This window comes from Gigantopelta aegis, chromosome 1 (genome assembly GCF_016097555.1).
Source record: "Gigantopelta aegis isolate Gae_Host chromosome 1, Gae_host_genome, whole genome shotgun sequence".
Classification (NCBI taxonomy): Eukaryota; Metazoa; Mollusca; class Gastropoda; order Neomphalida; family Peltospiridae; genus Gigantopelta; species Gigantopelta aegis.
Window position 1 is genome coordinate 8,132,516 of NC_054699.1, and position 5,655 is coordinate 8,138,170.

Sequence of the window (5,655 nt, forward strand, 5' to 3'; positions counted from 1 at the left end):
TAAATCAACAGGATGACAATATCAAACTTAAGGCCACCATATCAGATAAATCAGTTGACTTTTTGGATGTAACAATTTATAAAGGTACACAGTTTGAAACATCAGGTTACCTAGACTACAAAGTGTTTTTCAAACCCACAGACACACACCAACTTCTCCACTGCAAGTCTTTTCACCCATGCCACACCTTTAAAGGCATTGTTAAATCTCAGATTATTAGATTTCACAGAAATTCGAGTAACAAACAGAATTTCAATGAGGCTTGTTCACTTTTATTTAGTGCTTTAAAACCTAGGGGATATTCAAAACGGTTTTTAAGAAAAATTAAATCTGAAACTGTTCGAGAATTAGAAAATCCCTTTAGGGCAACTGAAGACTATAAACCATACAAACTTCAGCATAACCAATTGCCTCAAATAAGCACTGGCTCCTCTACTACTTGTGCCAAAAACAGGTGTAGACTTCACAACTTACTTAAAACGCAGTCGACTTTCAAAAGTCAACAGACCAAAATTCAATATCAAATTCGGACAGACATGAACTGTGATTCGAAAAATGTAGTATATCTAATCACCTGTAATTTATGTAAAAAACAGTACGTAGGACAAACGCAAAACCAACTGAGAATTAGAGCAGTTTGTCACAAGTATGATATTCGGCATGAAGTTGACACCCCTGTCGCCAATCACTTCAATCTACCTGACCATTCGTTAGATGAAAATTTTGAAATAATTCCAATTGAAAAACCCCTGATACTTGGTTCAAAAGACGAAACAGACCTCTTGAGACTTGAACGAGAGGCCTTCTGGATTCGTACATTACAGACAAAACAGCCGTTTGGAATCAACGTTGAATCTGGTAAAGCTGTAAAAAGAGATAAAATAATTTTTCCAATAATTTACAGTCGACGTAGCGTTGATATTGGTAAACTTATGAAGGAGGAGTTTTTAAATCTGCAAACTGTTATGAAAAACCCTATTACAGCATGTCCGGTTATTGCATATAGAAAAAATCCAAGTCTCAAGGATATCTTAGTCTCCACCCGGCGACGGCCTGCGTCTAAGCCTCTAAGCCGGTCCATTTTTTAGTGGTTGGTTTGTTGTTATCCCTTTCCTAACAATTTTTTTTAAAAACAAATACATCGTATCCGGCTGTAAACAAAACATATACACACATACACATACACACATACACACACACATATACACACACACACACACATATATGCACACACACACACATGTGACATCTAAGAATGTTACATGTTATTGTTTTCAGGGCAGTACTATCAAGCCTTTTGTGAGGTGTTTCCAGGTTCAACTGGCACCAGAGAAACACTTCAGTATGTCCAGTGAACTCAACTCTCATGTGAGTGTCTTTTCCAGCTTGGTTTTAAACCCTCCATTTCTCTCTCTCTCCATCCATTTATCTATCTCTCCATCCATTAATCTCTCTCTCCCTCTATTTCTCTCTCTCCATTTCTGTCTCGCCATTTCTCTTTCCTCCATTTCTCTCTCTCATGTTAGATCTCCGTGTCCTTGCTTGCTCTTCTCTCTCTCTCTCTCTCTCTCTCTCTCTCTCTCTCTCTCTCTCTCTCTCTCTCTCTCTCTTTCTCTCTCCCAGCCTCTCTCTCTCTCTCCCCCCCCCCTCTGTCTCTCTCTCTGTCTGTCTGTCTGTCCGTCTCAAATTAGTTTAACTGTTTTACAGAGGATGTGTGTATGGACAGGCTACATTGTATACACAGTACAGTAATCTTCTCATGTTTTCCCAGGTAATTGATAATTTGATGGCTGGTATTGAAGACATCATTGGATTTCACGGCAGGTATCATTTCAAGGTAAGCAACAGCATTTAGTATTTATGATATCACATGGAAATAACACACATGTGTGTTATAAATTAAAAAATATATAATTGTCTGCTAGCTCCTTGATGATGCCCCAGTCACAACAGACAATGAAATGAGCATCATCAAAACAGGGGTTGAAATTGGATGAAATTCCTGATAGATTTTCTGTCCGGCAAGCTACAAATGCTGCCAGTCCGAATCAAAACCTGCTGGACCAAACGTGATTAACTCAAATTAATGTTTAAATATAAAAGTAAAATAATTGCTAATCAGACTGGTCGACGGGCAAAAAACTCTCTGTGAAGTGTAAATTAAATACAAGCACAAGTTTTAATTGGAAAAGACATTTATAATTCTGTTCAATTTCATTCTGAGGATATGTATATAGAATACTACATTAAGTTAATTTTACGTCTCTTAGATATCATTTATCTTACAACTCATTGTTTAAAAAGTGTATCCAACTCGCTTTCATTTGTTAGATATGTTTTAAAACAAATTGTAAGATAAATGGTATCTAACAGCCACTAGAACACAGTGATTTAGTAATCATCGGCTATTGAATGTCAAACATTTGGTAATTTTAACGTATAGTCTTAGAGAGGACATTGGCAAGGGATCTTTTATATGCACCATCCCACAGTGTTTGATATACCAGTCGTGGTGCACTGGCTGGAATGAGAAATAGCCCAGATTTATATGGGCCCATTGACAGGGATCGATCTCAGATTGACCACACACCAAGCGAGCGCTTTACCACTGGGCTACATCCCACTTTGCCTCTATATAATGTATTATCCAATGAATTTGTAAATAAACATTATACAGCACAAACTCCATAACCCCTTCACCTGAAAAGTAAATCACACTGACTTTTTCCTGATATAACCAAAAATAGCTGTTTTACTACTGTGTGGTGTCCTGGTGCCACTAAAAAAAATTGTCATCCTTATTTTGGTGAAGCATTGCATGTTGATACTAATACAAATTAACGCACAAATGGAATCTATATTTCTTAACCATTGGAGAAAATTTGTGATTTGTGGTATTAAACAGCAATATTCAACTTGTGTGGGAGATCAATTAATATGAAATAAAGTTTGTTTTTATTTAACGACACCACTAGAGCACATTGATTTATTAAGCACTGGCCACTGGATGTAAAATATTTGCTAATTCTGACATATTTAGTCTTAGAAAAAACCTGCCACATTTTTCCATTGTTAGGAAGGGATCTTTTATATGCACCATCCTACAGACAGGACAGCACATACCACAGCCTTTGATATACCAATCATGAGGCACTGGTTGGGATGTGGGGAAAAAAACTGATCGGAGATTGGATCTCTTCAGGTGATTAGTTCAATCCTGCGATGCCAGCACCTCAGGCGAGCACTCTACCGACTGAGCTAGACCCCGCATGCGGATTAGCTGCTCCAAACCCAAATGCCTAAACTATACTATCCAATGCAATTAACCAAATTGATTTCTCTATGACATGTACGTTAACCTCTATGGTTAACACATGAATACATTCATAATGGGCGAAACATTTTAATTCTGCAGAAATCTTGAGTTGTTATATCAGATTCTAGGACTGATACAATGTATGCTCTCGTTTTTTAATGTTTTAAAACCAACTTTGGGTTTTTTTTCAGGAAGTCTTGGAGCAGTTTGAAGAGAAGTATATTCGGCACTGGCTGCAGAAAGATCCACAGAGGAGACACACGGAGATTAAAGCTTTCTATGAGAAAGTCATTCTCAAGTCAGTTGGTTTCATCTTCAGTTTTAACTCACCAGGGCGGGCCGTAGCCCAGTGGTAAAGTGCTTGCTTGATGAGCGGTTGGTTTGGGCTATTTCTCATTCCTACCAGTGCACCATATCCTGTCTCTGGAATGGTGCATATAAAAGATCCCTTGCTGCTAATGGAAAAATGTAGCGGGTTACCTGTGATTACTACGAGTCAGAATTACCAAATGTCTGACATCCAATAACTGATGATTAATTAATCAATGTGTTCTAGTGGTGTCGTTAAACAAAACAAACGTTTTGTTTTTATTCATTGCAAACAAGTACATCATTTTAGCCCATAAGGCCAAACATCTACATCATCAAATAAACATGTAATTTATAAGCCTCATAAACCTGATACTAGTGATAATAATGTATTTTGGCGGAACTTAGTGAAGATTGTCGGAAACAAAATCAGAAATCTGAGGCTACACATTTAACACGTACATCACACTCAATGCCAGCTATCCACTGCTGAGGATTTTGTGACCGAATCATTCTGATTATGTCATAAAGGATTCTGTAGTTTTGCCATTTAACCAATATTTTCATTAAGAAAGATATAGTAGTTAATTTAGCAGTCACATAATTTGTGTTTATGAATGATGGAGAATGCACTTGGCTCTACAGGGCTCTTACTTATTTTTCACAAATCTACCACTGGAGCACACTGATTAATAAATCATCAACTATTGGATGTCAAACATTTGGTAATTCTAACACGTGGTCATCAGAGGTAACCCGCTACATTTTTCCATTAGCAGCAAGGGATCTTTTATATGCATCATCCCACAGACAGGATAGCGCATACCACGTCCTTTAATATACCACTCGTGGTGCACTGGCTGAGATGAGAAACTGCCTAATGGGCCCACCGATGTGGTACAATAAATCAGTTCTGTCAGTAGTGGGTACGAATCCCTGACCTGAATACACAAAACATTCAAATTCTTTATAAATAATCTATACCTAGAACAATAGTGTCACATCACACGTACGGATTACGTCCAGTTAAAGTTCAAGTACACTGTCCTGAGATAAAAGGCAACCCACACTATGTATGTGTATATGTATGTATGATTTTATCAAATTTAATAGCTTAAAAAAAAGTTTTGATTGTGGGGGGAGGTCACTTGGCCCACCTCCCTACACCACTGGTTACACCTCCTCATTGAGTTATTAAAACATGCTCTGGGTGGAAGCCGGTACTGAGGTGTGAACCTTGTACCGACCAGCCTTAAAGCTGATGGATTAACCACTGCATCACAGAGCTAGGCCAGGTTTTTTTTTTTACTGCTTGGGTAATCGGGGAATTTCCCACATTTTGTCAGTGACTAAATAATGTTTCTGTTTATGTACAGTATATCTCTTGTTAATTTATTTAATCTATCCTTTAACTTACCCATATGATATCCCTATTATAAACCTCATTAGATACTGTAGTGCAAATTTAAAGGTACATGTATTTACAAATTTGCATGGTCAGTAGGTATACAAACAAAATTTAAAAAATATGGATTATATCATCGGCGAAACAATAATTAATGCATTATCGTTTTCATTCATTCATTCATTCATTTTATCATTCATTCAATCATTTATTCATGCATTCATGCATTCATTCATTCATACATTCTTTCATTCATTCATACATTCTTTCATTCATTCATTCATTCATTACTTAATTCATTCATTCATTCATTCGTTCATTTATTTGACTAAAGTGAAAATGTATCCATGGTTTCCCCCAAATCCTTCATAGTGTGATGTGTATTAAATATTTGTTGTTTTTCTTTTTCAGAGAACATTACCGCTACCTGAAGTTGAGTGGAGTCCAGGCGTTGCCTTCATCATCAAATATGTGAGCTTCTCAATGTCATCTTCCTATTGCATTAGGCTCACCATGTAACTGGACGCACAAATGCCATCCGCAAGTTGTGATATAGAGAATAATACATGAAAGGCCATTAGATACCTTTTATCTCACAAGTTGTTTTAAAAGTATCTAACAAGTG